This window comes from Macaca nemestrina, chromosome 16, assembly GCF_043159975.1.
Source record: "Macaca nemestrina isolate mMacNem1 chromosome 16, mMacNem.hap1, whole genome shotgun sequence".
Classification (NCBI taxonomy): domain Eukaryota; kingdom Metazoa; phylum Chordata; class Mammalia; order Primates; family Cercopithecidae; genus Macaca; species Macaca nemestrina.
The window spans coordinates 40,243,894-40,265,423 of NC_092140.1; positions in this window are offsets into that span (position 1 = coordinate 40,243,894).

The window sequence follows — 21,530 nt, forward strand, 5'->3', positions numbered from 1 at the left end:
ACATGCACGCACACACATATACCCACACACACACACTTGGCATTAAACTAAATTACAGGTACAGCAGTGACATATGTAAACGAATATGCCCATACAAGTCACCGAATGTTATGTGCCAGGCACAACAATGGGCAATGCATTATTCGAGTTTTGTACTAATTAAAGAACTACTTTGTTGCTAAGAATCAGTGTATTAAAAACATACATTCTTATTAGCTGCATTCCCAAGAGTTAGAAAGATGAGAGGTGGATCTCAGGTTTCAGGGAACTGTTATTAGGTTCTCAAAGTATTTTCTTAATCGCATGCATTTTTTAAGAGAAAGCTCAGAGTCCATATCACATAAACAAGGTCTGATTGTGGGGTTTTGAATGGCTATCGCAGGGTTTCCTTCTTTCCACGTTGTTTTTCCTCCTCACTGCACCAAATTTCACTTCTTGGAATCAGGACCTGAACCAAAGTTAAACACCATAAAGAAATTTACCCAGTAAAAATGGACTTTTATTGACTGAAAAGCATTTTTACAGTGCAATCTGCATTTTTGTAAGTCCTTGTGGAAAATCTCCTATGATTGAGTGGTACTTAAAGACTTCAAAATACGCATTGCCCATGAAGCTTGCAAAAGTCAAAGAAAGGGGACAAAGGGGAAAAAACTGGTCTATCTGACCCACCAGTCTCTTGACTCCACAACAAAAAGACTGCTTTTATGAGCCGCCCTGCTCATTGCCCTCACCACCCTGCCTGGCGTCTCGATCTCGGGGCAATGCCTGCTTTCTGGCCAGCAGTGAAACAGTGCAGACGCAAATTGCCCCATCTCTGCTCCTAGAACCCCTTCCCAAATTCTCGGTCTCCCCATCATTTCTTCCCTGGGACACTGCCTGTTTTTTTGTTCATATCCTCTCCATCTTCTTAGTCCTCTTTAGTTTTTGCCCCTCACTTCAGGTTTTTCTCTTTCACATATTTTTTTACTTCTCAAGGCACATTTATTTGACAGCTTCTTCATCGTACGGTGTTATGGGCCACAGGTTCCACAGGAGCCTTCCCTTTTAACCTGAAATGGCTCAGACACAAAATCGTCTCTGTCTGCTTTCCTAATTTATTATCCTCTTAATCCATAGCTTTGGAGCTTCCCTTTCTCTTGTTTGGGGGCACATGCATGCCAGTGATTTGTATAAATGAAAGAGGATTCAATGTCACTCTTTCTCATTTGCACTTTTATAGGCTTTTTGTGAGTGGGTGAGAATGAGATTTAATTACAGTTAATTTGCCAGAAAATATATACTCCCGTGATAACATAAAACATTTGAACATTCTCGATCATGTGTGCACAGTGGAAACATTTGAGAGTCATTGCTGAGCCATAGTATGCTCACCTACTTTTACTAAATTTGCTGTACATTCTAAATTCTGTGCCCTTAGAGGGCAGATTTCCTGGTCTGCAGCTTTATGGCCCTTCTTGGTTCCCTACCTGCCCCCTGCTTTTGGTTCCCTGGCAATGACTCTTGCTCAGTTTCTTTCGTAGATAGCCTTCTGAGTCTACAATTATTCCTTCAGTATCTTCCCTCCGTGAGCACTTCCCTCCCACGTCCTAATCCTGTTCCCAAGAGTTCTTCATTCCCAAGTCCCTTTTTTTCAGTCCCTCTCATTCATCCTGGCTTCCTCACCTGTAGGACCTACCTTACGTATTCCTTTACCCCAACACATTCCTCTTGTCTCCTCATGTATGGGACGCAACCTGGAAAAAGTCGAAAATTGGCTTACATTTGGAAGCTAACTGCTGATTTTCACATAAGCAGCATCCTGCTGCTGATAATTATAACCGATACTCTCTTAAGTAGTATATGCCCAGTTAGGCATTCCATTTTTTATTAAAATACTGACAATTACAATTTTTTAGAGAATGTTTTCTTTGCTTTATATTAATAATAATTTATATTATCTTGTTTTAAATTTCTCCAATAAAAATGTTGAGCTTACCACCAAACAGTATACTTTATTTTTGATCACACATTTCTAGATCATAAATTCACCAAAGACATAAGTCCACAGCTAGTCCTGAATTTAAAAAAAATAAAGAATGCATTTTTTTTTTGAGACGGAGTTTTGCTCTTGTTGGCCAGGCGGGAGTGCAGGGGCATGATCTCAGCTCGCCACAACCCCTGCCTCCTGGGTTCAAATGATTCTCCTGCCTCAGCCTCCTGAGTAGCTGAGATCACAGGCATGTGCCACTTCGCCTGGCTAATTTTGTATTTTTAGTAGAGATGGGGTTTCTCCATGTTGGTCAGGCTGGTCTCAAACTGCCGACCTCAGGTGATCCACCCACCTCGACCTCCCAAAGTGTTGGGATTACAGGTGTGAGCCACCGTGCCCAACCAAGTATGCATATCTTACAGACATCTGAAACTCAATATATAGTAAACAGAGAGTTTCTTTCCTAAATTTTATTCAATCCTATGGCCATTTCTATGCAAATTCTTTCCAAATCTGTATCTTAAAGTTTATTTTTCCTTTCTGAGCTACAGATGAAATTATAGCTGCCTGCTGGCCACCTCTACCAAAAACCGCCTTGCAAACAGTGGATCCAAAATGAAACCCTCCTCAAAGCCCGCTGCTCATATGGGCTGTAGCCTCTAAGAACTCTATGAATGATGTGATCCAAATGCTATGGGACCCCCAAGGGTAGAGGGACGTTTGCTGCCTGACAAGGTGGAGGAAGGCTTACTCTGTAAGAGCCTATTAGAGCTGATTTTTAAAAGACAAGCAGAAAATCTCCCAGAGATCATTTCAGGCACAGAAAGAGTGCCCAATCAAGGCAGAATCACAAATGTCCCAAAGCCCCTGTTTCATTTTCATTCCGACTGTCAATACCCTAGTTTGAATATCTATCCTTAGGTCCATTATGTTCCACCTCCAACCCATCCCCCATGTAGATTTGTCTCTAGTCACTCCCTATCAGGGCTCTGTGTTCCAGCCATAATTAAACACGTTCCATCATGTTACCCCTCTACCTGGAAAGCTTTTATTTCCTCTCTGCCTATAGAAGTTCTACTTACCATTCACCTTAGTGAATGGTGAGGCCTTCCTGACTCCTCTGGGTAGAATCAATGACACTTTCTTGTGTGCTATTATATCATGTAGTGCTGGTCACAGCCAGACCTGTATTACATCTAGTTTTTGTCCACCTCCCCCACCAGACAATAAACTCCTTCAGAACAGAGACCATATCTTACTTATCTGTGCTTCTCTAGTGGTGACTAACACAGTGCTTCATATGTGGCAGGTTCTCCATTTTTATCTATTTAATTTAATTGAATAAATGAATACTGAATGAAAAAAAAATTACATATAGTTTTATCTACATAATTATAACTAAGGTGATACAGGTGACTACTATGCAATTCTTTTCATTTCCAAGTCTCAACTTGCTGTTGAACCATTTGCAAATTTCTTGACAGATTTTTTTATATATTACTAGGATTTCATGGCATAAAATATTATCTCATAATTTGACTTACTGTAAAAGTAGTTCCTTAGTTTTGTCATCTATATGTAGCTAAGGTTGTAGCTCTATTGCACTTCCACCCTAACAAGTAAAGCAATTTCAGTTTTAGGTTGAGGTTTTTCTCCTTTTGCCTCTTGATGACTTAAACTCAAAAGGAATAACTTCATTCCCACACAAAGTGAAATAATTACACTGCAGATGAATCTTGTGCTGCACTAATTTTATGTTCTAGGTTAAAATAAATTTTTAATAATCTTTGCCTATAAATAATGATTTAATACAGATGTTCCTATCTTATACCAAATCTTTAGTAATTTAAACTTTTCTGCAATAAATTTGGCACCATACTGTTGTTTCTATGTGGCAGCAGCTGATTGGAAATGAATGAAATATTAGGGAAATTTTATTTACCTTGACCCATGTCCATGTGGGGATGGTGAAGATGGTAGAGACCTGGACTTAACAGCTCTTCTCTTTGGGACTTTTTCATGAGTTGGGACAACTGGAGCCAATGGAACATTTTCGGTCACTATCTCTCTGACTCCGTTGTAAGGTAAATTCTGTGTTGACTAAAATACATTCTCTAATTTGGGAATCCTTCCTGTATTGCAAAGATTTAAGACGTGCTTTTGCTCATTGACTTATGCCGAAAACTAATGATCGAAATGCCTGAAAAGTGTAACATGAAAATTAAATAGTCACAAGTGAAGAACTATATTACAGGCTTTTATAATTCAATCAATATGTTCCAGTCACAAATCTCATTGATTTTAATAAAATATATTGGTCTCTAGTAGCCTACTCTTATATAGCTGGCATAATTCCTAATCTCTTCTGCTTAAAATACCAAATCTTTTTCATTTACCAATAAAAGTAAGTTTCTCATTGTAAATTAGTATTTTCAAGATGATGGACATCCCAATTACCCTGATTTGATCATTACACATTGTATACTTGCATCAAAGTATCACATGTACCACCAAATAAGTATGATGACATATCCATTTTAAAAATACCAAAAAAATAGTATTTTTCAATTGTAGATAGTAGAAACATTTCTGCTTTCTCAATCTATCAAATTTGAAAAGCTTATCTTTTCAGTAAACATAAATGTCCCCAGGGTCTTATAGAACATTGATCCTATGACACACAATGCCATCCAGTAGTTCCAGGGCTACTTGCACCAGACATTTTGAAATAGCATCCTCTGTGATTGTTTCATTGACCTTGTTAAGAATACATAGACATTCTATAGCTCTAAATGAAAACAAGTTTTGGCCCTTGAAACACATTGCCTCATTTACCTGAGGCATGTATTATTGTCTATTGGGTGCATAGTAAGATTAATTGAAGGAAGTATTAAGATAAAGTCTTTGACCTCTAAGAAGTCATTATAATTTCATAAAATGAAGAGCAATAGACAACAATAACAGTAGAGCTCAGTGTGAGAAGGAATGGAGAAGCAGGAGAGCAGGAAGAAGTTCACTTGACCTTTTTGGTGGGTGGCAGGAGGCATAAAATGTGAAAGGCGTGGACTAATTCTGATGTGTTTAAGAATCAAAGACAAGACATAAGGGACAACAGTAGAGAGTTTCTGTTGAGGCACAGAGTGATCAGTATGAATTCCAGTGTGCAGAGAGTGTAAACAAGCAATGAGAATAGCAGACTGGAGTGGTGGAAAATATCACTGCCTTTGCAAGTGATGGAACTGGGTTTGGGTCCATTCTCTGCACTTACCACTGAGCTGGGTGTCCAGATCTGTGCTCACACCTTAGGCAAATGATTCAAACTCTGAGTCTCCATTTATGAGATTCAGCGCTTATAAATCATAAAGCACTTCAAAATGCAAGATGATAAAATTTCTGTTAATCATGTTATTAATGATCATATTAAACTATTCTCCTGTTTACAATCTTCCAGGGACTTCCCTTTGCACTTACAATAAAATCTAAACTTATTGTGATTGACAAACAATGACAAGATCTGGAACCTGCCTCCTCTTCAGCTCAGTTATCGCTGCTCACTTTTCTTTTTCTTTTTCTTTCTTTTCTTTTCTCTTCTCTTCTATTCTATTCTATTCTATTCTATTCTATTCTATTCTATTCTATTCTATTCTATTTATTTTTTGTGATGGAGTCTTGCTCTGTCTCCAGGCTGGAGTGCAGTGGCACGATCTTGGTTAACTGCAACCTCCACCTCCCGGCTTCAAGCAATCCTCCCACCTCAGCCTCCCAAGTAGCTGGGACTACAGGCATGTGCCACCATGCCTAGCTAATTTTTTGCAATTTTAGTAGAGATGGGGTTTCACCATGTTGACCAGGATGGTCTCATGATGATCCACCTGCCTTGGTCTCCCAAAGTGCTGGGATTATAGGCATGAGCCACCACGCCCGGCCCTGCTCACTTTTCTTTAACAGCACTGGCCCCTTTCCTCACACCCCAAATGACCAACTAAGCTCAGCTGGGTCACCTGAACTTTCTCTCTTTCTATTCTTCTCTCTCTCTTCTCCCTTCATCCTTCTCCCTGGGTGATTGAAGAAAATCTTTAGATATTAATTCAAACATCCCAGAAAGGTCTTCTCTCACCACTTTATCCAAAGTAAAATCCCAACATTTCTCTAGGTCCTGCATCCTATGTAGTTTCTTCACAGCATTTACCACAATCCGAAATTACTTTGCTTAGTTATTTGTGTCTCTGTTGCCAATTGGCTCCTGAATAATCCATTTTTCTACTTTACTGCATCGTTCTCTTTCCCATTGAGCAACAAAACAAGAACTCCTTGACCTTATCTATATTTCTCTTCGGTTGTTGGTTCCCTTTACTGCAAAATTCATTGAAAGGGTTTCCGTGCTTGCTAGATCTACTTCCTGCTCTCCTTTTCTGCCATGGCCATTATTCTATGAAATGTATCTTATCACTTTCAGTAATGACCCCATATTGCCAAATCCAATAGACAATTCTCAGTCCTCATGTTCTTTTGATCAGTAGCATTTGACAACATTAATCATTGCATCCTCCATAGCACACCACTTTCTTTGGCCGCCTAGATTTTATTATCTCTTGGTTTTCCTATAATCTCAAAGCTACTCTCAATTTCCTTTGTTAGGCCCTTACAACCTTGGAGGGCAAAAAGTAAGACTTAATCTTCTGGCCTCCCCTCAATCTACACTCACTCCCCAGGTCACATTATTCAGTCCCCTGGCTTCAATATCATCTATATGCTGATGGTTCTCAAGTATTTATTTTCAACCCAGAGAAGTATCTACTGGGTATTTCCACTTGGATATCACAGAAACAGCTCATAAGATGACTGATCTTTTTACCTACTGCTGCACACAAAATTGCTCAAAGAGTAGTAACTTAAAACAACAACTATTTTATTATGTGTCACAAATTTGGTTCAGCTGGTGATTCTTCTGTTCCCCATAAGAACATTTAAGGGTACTTTAGTGAATAGACAGGTCTATGGGACTATCTTAGTCCATTTTCTGTTGCCATCACAGAATGCCATAGAGTGAGTAATTTATAAACAAAAGAAATGTACTTCTTACAGTTCTGGAGACTGGGAAGTCCAAGAGCATGGCACCAGCATCTTGTGAGGACCATCATGCTGTGCTATTCCACAGTGGGAGAGCAAACAGTCAAGTGAGAGTGTGCATAAGAGAGGAGCTCCAGGATCTGGGCTTGCCTTATAACAACCTACTCTTGCAATAAACTAGCCTGCTCCTGTGATAATTCTTAAAAGATTTTCAAGAAGGCACTAGCACAGCCCTATGCAACCGTACAGTTTGTACACTTGTAGGCCTAGCTCTGCATATCTTACTCAACTGGGACTTTTGACCAGAGCAGCCACTTGTGGCCTATCCAACGTGGCAGTCTCACAGTATCCAGATGTCTTACTTGGCATCTTACCTTCCCCAGAGTAAGCATAATCTGTAAAGTTTCTTTTGATCTAGCATCAGGAGTCCCAGCATGCCATTTGACTAATGCAGTTACTAAGCTCAACCCAGTTTCAAGAGGAAGAGAATTCAGAGGTCTTAGTATTGCCTTCAAGGGCATATATAATCTAGTCCATCTCCACCTCCTCGTACCTCTTAGATTTTCTAGCGCTCTCTCCCCTTCACTGTGTTGCAAATATATATACCTCTTTGCTTTTTCTCACCAAGGATATTTTGCCTCTGGACTTTTATACTTGCTGTTTCTTATGTTTAGATCATTCTATCCCCAGATTCCTGCATGGCTTCCTGCCTCCTTTCTTGCAGCAGTCTGCTCAAATATCACCTTACTAGACAAGTCTTCTTTAACCCTATCCAACTTCCTCATCACTCTCTGTTCTTTTATGGTCTTTTATGTCTCTTCTTTGTCCCTACCTCACCTGCCATAGTCTATATTTATTTTATTGGCTATCTGCTTACTACTATATCTACTCTCCTAGAACAATAGCTCACACATTAAAGGTACTCAACAAATATTTATTGAATGAATGAATATATTTCTACCTCCTAAGACAGTAATTGCACATAGTAAATACTTGTTGAACACACAAATGAATGACTATTGGTAATTATGGTGGAAACTAAGTAATGAATGACAAATGTCTTATCTATAGTTTCCTGAAACTCACTAGATTTTTTTTTTTTTTTTTTTTTTTTTTTTTTGAGATGCAGTCTCACTCTGTTACCCTGGCTGGAGTGCAGTGGCATGATCTCTGCTCACCGCAACCTCCACCTCCTGGGTTCACACCATTCTTCCGCCTCAGTCTCCAGACTACAGGCGCCCGCCACTACGCCTGTCTAATTTTTCATATTTTTAGTAGAGATGAGGTTTCACCATGTTGGCCAGAATGGTCTTGATCTCCTGACCTCATGATCCACCTGCCTTCGCCTCCCAAAGTGCTGGGATTACAGGTATGAGCCACTGCGCCCAGTCAATCACTAGATTTTTTTTTTAGCAGTCAGGTGACTGATGAAATCCACAGTATATGATCTTCTTATTCTTCTATCACTTACTATTCTTATTCCTTCTTACTTCTTCCCACATTATATTTTGTGAATACATAGTTACATTAATGCATGCCAGTTATTTTACCCACTTTTTCTTCTTAAGTCATTCAGGTGAAGAGTAACTGTAACAAAAGGGGGTGGGGGAAGGGTGATTAATCTAGTCAAATTATCAATCAATTACATGGAAATTATTATCACATCAGTCACATGACTGACTTCAGTTGTTTATAAACTGCTTTGTTAATTCAGTCAAAACAAGAAGCTCTTTAAAGTGATGCAGATTATCTGAGCAGCTTTAATCTTAGTCAGCATTTTCATTGTAACTTAAGATATGAATAACTGCTAATATATTATCCCTTTAGTAAGGACTCCTAACTGGGCACGGTGGCTCATGCCTGTAATCCCAGCTCTCAGGGAGGCAGAGGTGGGAGGATAGCTTGAGCCCAGGAGTTCGAGACCTGCCTGGGTAATATAGCGAGACCCCATTCTCCACAAAAAGGGAAAAAAAAAAAAGTAAGGACTCCTAAAAGTTATCATATTTAACCAGCATGAGTCTCTAAAGTAAAATTTCAGTTATTCCAAGTTATCCAGGTGACAACTTACAAGCTGACCAAGGGAAAGTACTTTCAAGAGGCCTTTCTGACACTCACTTGCCCACTTCCTGTGAATCAGACAAGTACTGACTGATAGCATTTCATGCATCCACTGATTTATTTAATCAAAACATATATATTAAATGCCTGTTATAAACTAGGTAGAATGAAGTTTATGCCCCTTTTTAATAATTTGGTAGAGAAGATTGAATGTGGAACTCCAAGAATCTTGGGTATGGTAAACACAGAGTAGCCTGAAGCTAGCTGAAAGCATCTTCGAATTTTAGTTACACTAGCTTCAGAATCTATGTGAATTTGTGTCTTACATCCTATATGTGTTTGTTTTAATGAAAAAGAAGTCTGGATAATATTGAATTATCAATTATTGTTAGAATGCTACATAGCTTCTCTCCAAAGCTATTTTATCTATCTATGTATGGGGCTAAAGTCACTTGCCCGGTCTTCTTTGCAGTTATATGTAACCATTTTCTTGAGTGTCAGTCGTTGACATGTGACCCTGTTCTAAACCTTACTGATAAACTTTTTAAAGCTCAATCCTCTAGGCCCTTTCTCCTTTGAGTGACTTTAAGCAAAAGAGCATGATGGCCGGGAGTGGTGGCTCACACCTGTAATCCCCAGCACTTTGGGAGGCCAAGGTGGGTGGATCGCTTGAGCCCAAGAGTTTGACAGCAGCCTGAGCAACATAGTGAGACCCCATCTCTCTCTGAAAAAAAATTAAAACAGCAGTCTGACCTTGGAAGCCACACGTTGAAGATGACAGAGCTATGACAAAGAAAAACCCTGGGTCTCTGAATGACCCCTTGAAGGGAAAGCTGTATGCCAAGCTCACAATTACATTAGTGAGAAAACACTTCTACATGCCTGAGTCATTGCATATTATGGAGTTTGTTACAGCTGTTACCTTTGCCTTAACAATCTAAATCTCTTACTCTTCTTCAAGATCTCTGAGGAATCATTGATATTCCAGGAAGATGTGATATATTTGTTTCATGGCTTCAAGCAACCCTCAGCATATCACAGCAAAACCCTGGCAGGTGTATGTCACCTTTTCTGAGAGGTATGACATGCCACCATGATGCCTCCCCAACATACATGGTAACCCCTGACCAGTCGCAGGGCCTAAGTAAAAATTTACTCTTCAGTACATGACCACAGTGTTAGAGTCTTTGGAGGCCTTGGAGTCTTCCCAGACCTTCAGCACCATCCCCTGTGACCTAATTAAGGAAACAGCTTGGCAGCCAGCTCAGGAAAGCCACCAACCGACCCCTTTCATGAACAGCAAGGCCTCCCACTGCCATCACCAGATGCCACGCTTTGGCACTAGGCACCAGATCCCCTCCCGATAGGAAGTATCTCTTTTCTAGAGGGTGATACAGCTTCTGTCACCCATAACGTAGTTGTTTCGATAGCTGATATTTGGCAAAAAAAAAACAAAAAAAAAACCTGATTTTTTTTTTTTTTTTTTTTTTTTTTTTTTTTTGTTGAGATGAAGTCTCGCTCTGTCACCCAGGCTGGAGTGCAGTGGCCAGACCTCGGCTCACTGCAAGCTCCGCCTCCTGGATTTACGCCATTCTCCTGCCTCAGCCTCCTGAGTAGCTGGGACTACAGGCGCCGCCACCTCGCCCGGCTAGTTTTTTGTATTTTTTTTGTATTTTTTTTTTTAGTAGAGACGGGGTTTCACTGTGTTAGCCAGGATGGTCTCGATCTCCTGACCTCGTGATCCGCCCGTCTCGGCCTCCCAAAGTGCTGGGATTACAGGCTTGAGCCACCGCGCCCGGCCAAAAAAACCTGATTTTTAAAATACTTTTATTTTAGGTTCAGAGGTACATATGCAGGTTTGTTATATAGGTAAATTGCCTGCAGCAGGGGTTTGGCGAACAGATTATTTCGTAAGCATAGTGCCCAATAGGTAGTTTTTGGATCCTCACCGTCCTCTCACCCTCCATCCTCAGGTAGGTCCTATTGCCTATTGTTCCCTTCTATGTGTCCATTTGTACTCAGTGTTTAGTTCCCACTTGTAAGTGAGAACATGTGGTATTTGGTTTTCTGTTCTTGTGTTAGTTTGCTTAGGAAAATGGACTCCAGCTCCCTCCCTGTTGCTACAAAGGACATAATCTCATCTTTTTTTTAAGGCTGTGTAGTATTCCACAGTGTATATGTGCCACATTTTCTTTATTCAGTCTACCATTGATAGGCATTTAGGTTGATTCCATGTCTTCGTGATTGTGAATAGTACTGTGATGAACATATGTGTGCATGTGTCTTTATGATAGAATGATTCCTATTCTTTTGGGTATATACCCAATGATGAGATTGCTGGATCAAATGGTAGTTCTAAAACAACCTGAGAAGTCAAATGCCTTGTCAGAAGCCACACAGTTATGGTTTCTGATTCTTCTGTTCCTTAAGCAATGTTCTTTCTAATATCCAATAGTGTCTGAATTCTTGCATGAAAAGCCTACCTGAACATCAAATATCACAGAACTTCACATCTAGAAGTGACCCTAATCATCATTTCAACCCAATCCTTTTGGAAATGGGCAAACTGTAATGTAGGGTCCTCCTGCCATTTAAGGCCAAGGAAATATTTTCAACAGCCTACTGTGATTTGTACCTTCAGGCACAAAGACTGATTAGATAACAGGTTTCTCAAAATGCAGTCCACATTCTTAAACTACAACTGATCTAAATTCTGCCTTCTCTTACATTTGTCTTTCTCCACAGTCTCAGGTATTTCTTTCTTCTCATTCATTATCAGCAAGGGCTTCTTCATCTGCTATTTTTTGAAGCCTCACCATTCTGAAATGTCACATAAAATAGTATTTATTTTAGCTTGTGAGCAGTTTCCCTTCACAATGGCCTGTCCCACTCAGTAACATTTTGTTCAGTTGGTTGGTTTGTCAGCTTCAGATGTTTGGTGACGAAATGCTGACATATTGCATGTTTATATGTTGTCATGTCACTTTCTAATTAGGCGACTTAAAAACAAGAGTTTATTATTCTCTGGATCACTTCCATTGGCTGTTTAAATGTTCCTTCTGGGCAATCCCACTGGTTGTTGACTGACGTCAAAACACTCTAAGCTGTTGTACACTACTGTTTTTGGTTTCTCCTTCATTTCTCATAGTTTCACCTGATCAGGAAATGCCAGTTTTTCCGCCTCCACAGTGCAGGATAGTCTGTCATTGAAAGCTTTGTTTTCCTTCAGCACCATTTTACCTTGAATGTGTCATCACCCTTATTAATTTATCTTAGAATTCTGTGATGAGATGCAGATGCTTTCATGAATTACTGTGGGTTATTAGAGTTACTTAGTTGACCATGCCTTTGCCCATCCCACAATACTGGACGTGAGATTTGTTGTTCTTTCATTTTCCTTATAATGGCCAAACACCATGATTCTTTCTGAAAGAACGTCTCTCATTTTCCCATTATTGGTTCCTGTTTTCTCACTTCCCGATTTGCAGAAAATTTCAAATTTTGTTTTTTCCAAGGCCAATGAAAAGTCCCCATTCAAGATACCTGTTTTTATATCTATCATTTTTTTTCCCTCTCTTATCTCATAGGTAGAGATAACCCAGTTTCTTGCCTTCTTTCCATTTTGACCCAGTTTCTTGCCTTCTTTCCATTTTATCAACTTCCGACTCCAAGAACTTACTTCTTTTCTTAGTGCCTGCCTCTCCAGCACACTGAGTTTTTTTCATTGAATGTTCTATGCCTTCTGCCTGCCTAAAGGTTCTGGCATCACTCGTCTTGAAAAACCATCTGCATTCCTGATACCTATAATTTGCTTTCTGCTTTTGGTTGTCCAACTTCTCACCTGCAGTCTTCTGTCCCTACTGTTGCTGTCTCTTCTCACTCTGGTCTCTTTCCCACCCACCATGTTTCTCAAGCATGAAAACAGCCTTCTCAAGGGTTGACAGTGACCTCCCACTGACAAGTTCAGAGGCTTTGGCACATTTCTTAGGCTCCTTTGCAGTGTCACTCTACAGATTAGACACCACATCCATGATGGATGTTCCCTTCTGTGTGGCGGATTCTTACTACATCCCGAGGTTTCTCCTCCCACTCCTGCCTGCTGCTCACCTGCCTTCTTTACAGCCTCCCCTGTCCCTTCTCACTCTTCTAGGTGTGAGCTTCTCCCAGGTGTGAGCTCTGCCCTGTGAGCCTTTCTTACTAAACCTCAGCAATTTCATTTTACTTCCTGCCTGCAAAACGATGTATCTCAAACCAAACCCCACCCCACCCCCCAACTGGCTGTCCCTTCACACTTCCCTGAAAATAGAATCAGCATTTCCTACATCAGAGTCTCTCACAATTTCAGAATTATCTGTGTAGATTTCCTCTTGCCTTTACCCCTTACCTGTATTCAATCAGTCACAAAGTCTTACTTTTCTTCTATTTAAAATCTCTTAAATCTAAGCCCCATTGTTTTTTGTTTGTTTGTTTGTTTGTTTGTTTTTGTTTTTTTTAATCTTTATTATCACCATTATAATTTGGACATTTAGGCCAGGCACGGTGGCTCATGCCTGTAATCCCAGCACTTTGGGAGGCCAAGGTGGGTGGATCACGAGTTCAGGAGATGGAGACTATCCTGGCCAACATGATGAAACCTGTCTCTACTAAAAATACAAAAATCAGCTGGGCATGGTGGTGTGCACCTGTAGTCCCAGCTACTCGGGAGGCTGAGGCAGCGGAATCTCTTGAACCTGGGAAGTAGAGGTTGCAGTGAGCCAATATCACCCTACTGCACTCCAGCCTGGTGACAGAGTGGGACTCCATCTCAAAACCAAACCAAACCAAAACAAAACAAAACATAATAATAATTTGTACATTTACTTGCTCATGCTAGATTTAATATGATAGCTTTAATGTGAGCACGTCCTTCCCTATAACTTTTACCCTATCTTACTCATCATTGTCCTATCATTCTTTCTTATGAGTTTTTTATGTCACTGTCCACATTAAAAACCATCCCTGATAACCCAAGGATTTATACAGCTTATGTTCTTTAATTTGCTGTTTACTAAACAGCACTGTACTGAGCACTTTACACATTGTCAGTTAAAACATGCACCGCGTGTTCACACACACACACCTCCAATGAATAATTGTTATTAGTCAAATTTTACTAAGAAATTAAAGATTAGAAAGATACTTTCTTGCCCAAAGAAAAATAGTTGGCAGATGACTGTTCTAGAATTCTAACTCAAAACTCAAAAGCAACTCTTAATACCTAAGATATATTGTCTTTATTCTTGTACAATAATCTACTTTTCAGGCTGCAACTATCCATTGTTCACTTTCAAAAAAAACATACCTGGCATTTCTCTGTCTTTGTGTTTTCTGCTTCCTCCTCTCCATCTATACAAGCTCCACTGGGGCCCATCTTAGACCACCTCAGCCCATATGGCTTTCTCTCCTTCTCAGACATTTATTGTCACCATCACTCATTTAGTTCGCAACCATATGTTTCTTGTTGCTGTATTCTGTGATTACCTTGGATTGCCATTCAACTTTGTCATCAAATCTTGTACATTGATATGTATTGTCTCATTAACTAAATTGTAAGAGAAGAAACTTTTATTTTTTGGACCCACCTTTCATTTTCCACCCCCTCAACTCAGTGCTATGCTCACAACACATACTTATGCATGATGATGTGATTTTGCTTAATGCCTACTGTATGCATAGCAGTGTATGTTTTCCATAGGTGATATATACTGTTCCTGGTGGAGGGGATCCAGGTTCTTGGCATCTTGAACAAACAATTAGACAAAACACACAACGCAAGGAAAGAATAAAGTAACAAAATCAGAGATTTACTGAAAATGAAAGTACACTCCACAAGGTGGAAGCGGCTTAAGAGCTGGGTTACAGAATTTTCTGAGGTTTAGTACCCTCTAGAGGTTTCCCATTGGTTACTTGGTGTACACCCTATGTAGATGAAGTAGTTGCCTGCGATCAGTCTGATTGGTTGCAGAAACTGACCAATCAGAGGCTGAAGTGAAGTTACAAGTTATACTGTTATGAAGTGAACACTTGGCCGATGACCAGTCTGATTGGTTGTGGGAGGGGACCAATTAGAGGTACTTCCAATTTTTTTCTGACATGCAGAAAAGCGGAGGCAGTGCAAAGGGAGAGCCTCTGGTCCTCTTGTTACTTGGGTATGGAAAGTTGGGGTTTTCCTTTTGATTTAGATCTGGGAAGTCTGTGTGAACTGGCCTTAGGTTCCCTGCCTCCAGACCCTATTCTCCTGACTCAATATGACTCCTGCATTTGTGAACTAGTGGTCTCAGGGGGGTGTAAATAAGAACTGTAAATGCTTTCTAAAGAGGATATGGGATGGAAAACATCCAAAAAATGTCTAATTCCACACCAAGCATTCATCAGTTTTAATATTTTATAAATCTTTATAACTAAAAATATGAACTACTACTGTTGTATTCCTCAGTTTAAATCTCCTCCTTTATTTCCTAATATGAAAGTAACAAATGAGATGAACTCTTTAACAGTCGTTAAAAACTTACTGGAACTAAGAAATCACAGTAGACCTTCAAAGAATCCAACAGCAGAAGTAAAATAAATATATAAACATATAATATTTTACCTCTATTTTAATTTCCCTTTGGTTGATTTTAATAAGGAGAATCTCTTAAAAAGCACTCTAAATGATGATAAAGCAGTGTTTTAAAAGTGAGTGGAAAAGTAGCTCTGTCCAGAGTCTACAAAGTTTCCACAACCCAACTAAATATTCTTCATAAATGTTACACAAAAATGTTTCTTTCAACATGGTACAATCTGTTGATTTGTTAGGAAATTGGCTGGTCAAGAGAGTAAATTAATCATGTGTTCTAACTGCCATTATTTTGTTGCCCTGGCTTTTTCTTTATTCATTCATCCTTCCAAACTTGTCCCAATCTTTCCATCCTTACCACCATGGCCATACTTCATGGCCTCTTTCTTCACTTTAATTCCCCTAAGCCATCTACCTGGTCTACCTCCCTCTAGGCTTCACCCTTCAAATCAAACCTCCACTGATCCCCAACAAATACCTTTCTAAATTGTATCTCTAAAAATACTGTCTCCTGTCTTATGAGCCTCCCACATTCTTCCAAAGTTTCCTGAGAATAAAGTTTAAACCCTTGAAACTGGTACACAAAGCCCTTTGGCATCTGACTCTTGCTTTTTTCTCCATTCTCATCTCTCCATTCTTAGATTCTTCCTCCTCATGTTTTGGCTTTTAATATTTAGGAGAAGTATTTTTATGCTATTGCCTTTTATTAAGTCATACTTAGGATCAAAATGCAATGCTATATACAAACCTTAAAGCTCAGTCAAATGTTAGAGCATGCAAGAGTTTTCATATGGAGCTGGATGAACTTTCAATGTGTGGTGCTGCTGAGTGACCTGAGTGTTATTTCCCATGAACCTTTTCCCCATCTATAAATCTTTTCCTTAGAAAGGAAAGGCGCCTGGCTACAGCAAAGTGGTTAGCATGAAACCAACAAGTTCTTTAGGGATTTACCCATCTCTACAGGAACAAATTCCTACTGTTTGTCAGGTTTCTGTGAATTTATGTAAACAAGCTTCCCAGACATTAAGGTACAAAACTTAGACGTAGTAATAGAAAAACATCATAGTACAAAAAGGCATTCAATTCTCTTGGAAACACTGTGCCTATTAAAGGCATAAACACTAGGTAAAGAAAGTTCAGTAATCCTTTCCCTAAGGGCAATAATGGTTTTTACATTACAAAATCCAATGGTTGCTCTTTATTTGAGGGCTGAGAATAAAGTGCCAGTTTGGAGAGGAAACAGTGTAACCAAGTCAAAAGCTCACATCTAAATGGAGGTTCAGTACTTTCCCATTCTCAGCAGCCTTCATCCAAATGTACTTATAGCCAGCGTGGTCTTTTGATTCTCCCAGATTCTGGCTTAATCATCGAAACCCATCAGCTCACTTAATTCTTGCCTACTTTGGCTGTCCCTGCATGTCCTAAGGGAAAGCCAGGACTCTACACCCAATTTAATACCTTGATGAGCCTTTGTCTTGGGATCTCTCAATCCTCTATGTTCTCCCAACATAGCAATATGGATGAGCAATAAAATTATATCTGACAACTACTCACTTAGGAAGGAAACAAAGAGACCATGCTTTAAGCTAATTCATATACGTGATCTCACAAATAAAAAGCATTCAAAAGCAGTTATTTCTGAAAATAGTAGATGAGTGCTACCATATTGCAGCTTAGAACTATGAGCCCAGAAGTGAAGTAGTTTTCCCAAGCTCTTGAAATCAGTATGTGGCAAAACCAGGATATAAACTGATATTCAAAGGACATACTCTCCCTTCCATGCCAGCTGTTTCCCAGAAGAGATGCATGGACCTGTTGTGACAAAGTTAATTTCTAGGAAACAAGAAATCCAAATATGGAACTAATTCTTAGCAGGTATCATGGCCTTCTTATATCTTGAATAATGAGATAGATTGTTCAGAGAATATGTTCCACATCTCATAGCTCCGGTTTCTGCTCCCCAGTGAATATTATTACAATGTTACTGACCCTCTAAGTTCTAGGTCTCTATTTTCAGAAATGGTGTTTTTAACTCAACAAATATCACCAGGACAAGTAGAGACAATAACAGGAAGATATAAAGGTACAGAAAAGAGATTACCTTAAAAGTCAAACCACCCCTACTTTCCCATTGCACAATCTCTTTAACCTCTAATGAAATCCTTTCTTTCAGCATTGCATTGTGATGAACAGTGAAGTACAAAGGAATTACCCTTGTATTATCTCTACAGATACACAAGTTCAGACTGAAACCCATAGCGGCATCCTCCATGATCTCAACAACTATTGGTAAATTCAAATGTCAACATTTCATTCCACAAAAGGTCAATATATCAATGACCTTTTGTAGTTGTTTAGATATCTGTCCTCAAATGGTCTTCTCCAAACATTCATTCACTTAACAGAATGTCCGTTGTGTTTGTCATACTATGGTAGGAAATAATTTAAAAACACATACATCTCTACTACTCTCACCATAATATAAACATCTTCTCCCATCTAGAGCAATGTAACAGCCTTCTATTAGGTCTCCTAAGTCGTTCTAAACAAAATCAAACTACAGTACACCCCTACCTAAGATCTTTCAGTGACTGACCATTACAAAAACAACAAAAATCAATTTCTTGGTTTTTGTTTTTCTTTTGTTTTGTTTTGAGATGGAGTCTCGCTCTGTTGCCCAGGCTGGAGTGCAGTGTTGCAACCTCAGCTCACTGCAATCTCCGCCTCCCAGGTTCAGGTGATTCTCTTGCCCCAGCCTTCCAAGTAGCTCGGATTACATGCACCTGCCACCGCACTAGACTAATTTTTGTATTTTTAGTAGAGGCTGGGTTTCACCATGTTGGTTAGGCTGGTCTCAAACTCCTGACTTCAAGTGATTGGCCCATCTCAGCCTCCCAAAGTGCTCAGATTACAGGTGTGAGCCACCCCTATACCCAGCCAAAAAATCAGTTTCCTTACCTTGCAAGATCTGCCCTCCTTTTCTATGCTTCAGCAATACCAGGCCTTTTCCTTACATGTTCCCTCTGCCTGGAGTGTTCCTGCACCAAATTTTCACATGTCTGAGTTTCCCCTCAAAATTCAGGTTCACTGAAATGTTACTGTCTCAAAGAGAGTCCTTCTGATGATTCCATCCTAAATAAACTCTCTACAATATTTTTCTCTTAAAATATTCTTTGGATAATTTGTTAATATATAGAATAATTTTTAAATTATTTAGTATTGGTTCCATCACAAAGGACTATCCAATCCTATGAAGACAGGCAACTTACTAATTTTGTTAACCACTGGTCCCAGGGCCTAAGCAGAACCTGGCTCACCAAGGCTCTCAATACACATCTGCTGAATGGATAAAAGCAGTGTTGACTTTGACATATGAAAGTTTCAATTAAAAAAAAAGCATCTATATAACTGATACCACAAAATATTTTTATTGTAAATCAGAGAAAATGAAAATAAATTTTGAGTACTGAACAAGATTATACCTAAGTGATCATCCTGTTGCTGGAAAGAAAGAGGAAACCAAGGCAGCATTTTAAATGCATTGATCTAAAAAGTGAATGCAGATCAGCCACCATGATTTATGCCTGTAATCCCAGCATTTTGGGAGGCCAAGGAGGGAGGATCACTTGAGCTCAGGAGTTTGAGACCAGTCTGGACAACATAGGGAGACTCCATGTCTACAAAAACTTAAAAAATTAGCCAGGCATAGTGGTGCATGCCTGTAGTCCCAGAGACAGGAGGCTGAGGTGGGAGGATCACTTAAGCCTGGGAGGTCGAGGCTGCAATGAGTTGTGATCATGCTATTGCACTCTAGCCTGGGTGACAGAGTGAAATCCTGTCTCAAGAAAAAAAATAAAAATTAATGCAAATATCACTTATCCCAATAATTTCACTTTTAGGTCTTCATCCTAGAGATATGCTTCTATACGGATACAAAGAAGCATACACAAGGATGTCTGAGGGAACAGTGTTTGTTAAAATAACCAACTGTAAAACTTAAACATCCTTTAGTAGGCTAAGGGTTGAAATAAATAGTGGTAATTTCCATACCATGAAATACAATGCAGAAGTTAAAATGAATGATATTTTCAAGATATAATGTTTCTCTCAAATCAACAGCAATGATATGGTTTGGCTGTGTTCCCACTCAAATCTCATCTTGAATTGTAGCTCCCATAATTTCTATGTGTTGTGGAAGGGACCCAATGGGAGATAATTGAATCATGGGGGAGGTTTCCCCCATACTGTTCTTATGGTAGTAAATAAGTCTCACGAGATCTAATGGTTTTATAAGGCAAAACCCCTTTCACTTGGTTCTCTTTTCTCTCTTGTCTGCCACCGTGTAAGATGTGCCTTTCACCTTCTGCCATGATCATGAGACCTCCCTAGCCACATGGAACGATGACTCCATTAAACTTTTTTTCCTTTATAAATTACCCAGTCTCAGTATGTCTTTATCAGCAGTGTGAAAATGGACTATTACAGTAAATTGGTACCAGTAGAGTGGGGTGCTGCTGTAAAGATGCCCCAAAATGTGGACGCAACTTTGGAACTGGGTAACAGGCAGAACTTGGAACAGTTTGGAGGACTCAGAAGAAGACAGGAAAATGTGAGAAAGTTTGGAACTTCCTAGAGACTTGTTGAATGGTTTTGACCAAAATTCTGATATTGATAATGGACAATGAAATCCAGGCTGAGGTGATCTCAGATGGAGAAGAGGAACTTGTTGGGGACTAGAATCAACATCACCCTTACTATGCAGAAACTGGTACATTTTGCCCCTCCCCTAGAGATCTGTGGAACTTTGAACTTGAGAGAGATGATTTGGGGTATCTAGTGGAAGAAATTTCTAAGTGACAAAGCATTCAAGAGGTGATAGAGCATGAAAGTTTGGAAAATTTGCAGCTTGATGATGCCATAGAAAAGAAAAATCCCTTTTCTGAGGAAAAATTCAAGCTGGCTGCAGAAATTTGCATAAGTAACGAGGAGCCAAATGTTAATCACCAAGACAATGGGGAAAGTTTCTCCAGGGCATGTCAGAGACCTTTGCAGCAGCCCCTTCCCATCACAGGTCCAGAGGCCTAGAAGGAAAAAATGGTTTCATGGGCTGGGCCCAGGGACCCCTGCTGTGTGCAGCTTTGGGACTTGGTGCCCTGCCTCCTAGCCACTCCAGCTGTGGCTTCACAGGGTGTAAGCCTCAAGCCTTGGCAGCTTGCATGTGCTGTTGGGTCTGCAGGTGTTCAGAAGTCAAGGATTGAGATTTGGGAACCTCCACCTAGATTTCAGAGGACGTATGGAAATGCCTGGATTTCCAGGCAGGAGTTTGCTGCAGGGTTGGGGCCATCATGGAGAACCTCTACTAGGGCAGTGCGGAAGGGAAACATGGGGTTGAAATGTGGTGCAGAGTCTCCACTGGGGCATTGCTTAGTGGAACTGTGAGAAGAGGGCCACCATCCTCCAGACCCCAGAATTGTAGATCCACTGACAGCTTGCACCATGTGCCTGAAAAAGCCAAAGACACTCAATGCCAGCTTGTGAAAGCAGCTGGGAGGGAAGCTGTACCCGGCAAAGTCACAGGAGTGGAGCTGCCCAATAACACGGGAACCCACCTCTTGCATTGGTGTGACCTGGATGTGAGACCTGGAGTCAAAGGAGGTCATTTTGGAACTTTAAAGTTTGACTCCCCACTGGATTTTGAACGTGAATGGGGCCTTTAGCCCCTTTGTTTTGGCCAATTTCTCCCATTTGGAATGGGTGTATTTATCAAATGCCTGTACCCCCATTGCATCTAGGAAGTAACTAACTTGCTTTTGATTTTACAATCTTATAGGAAGA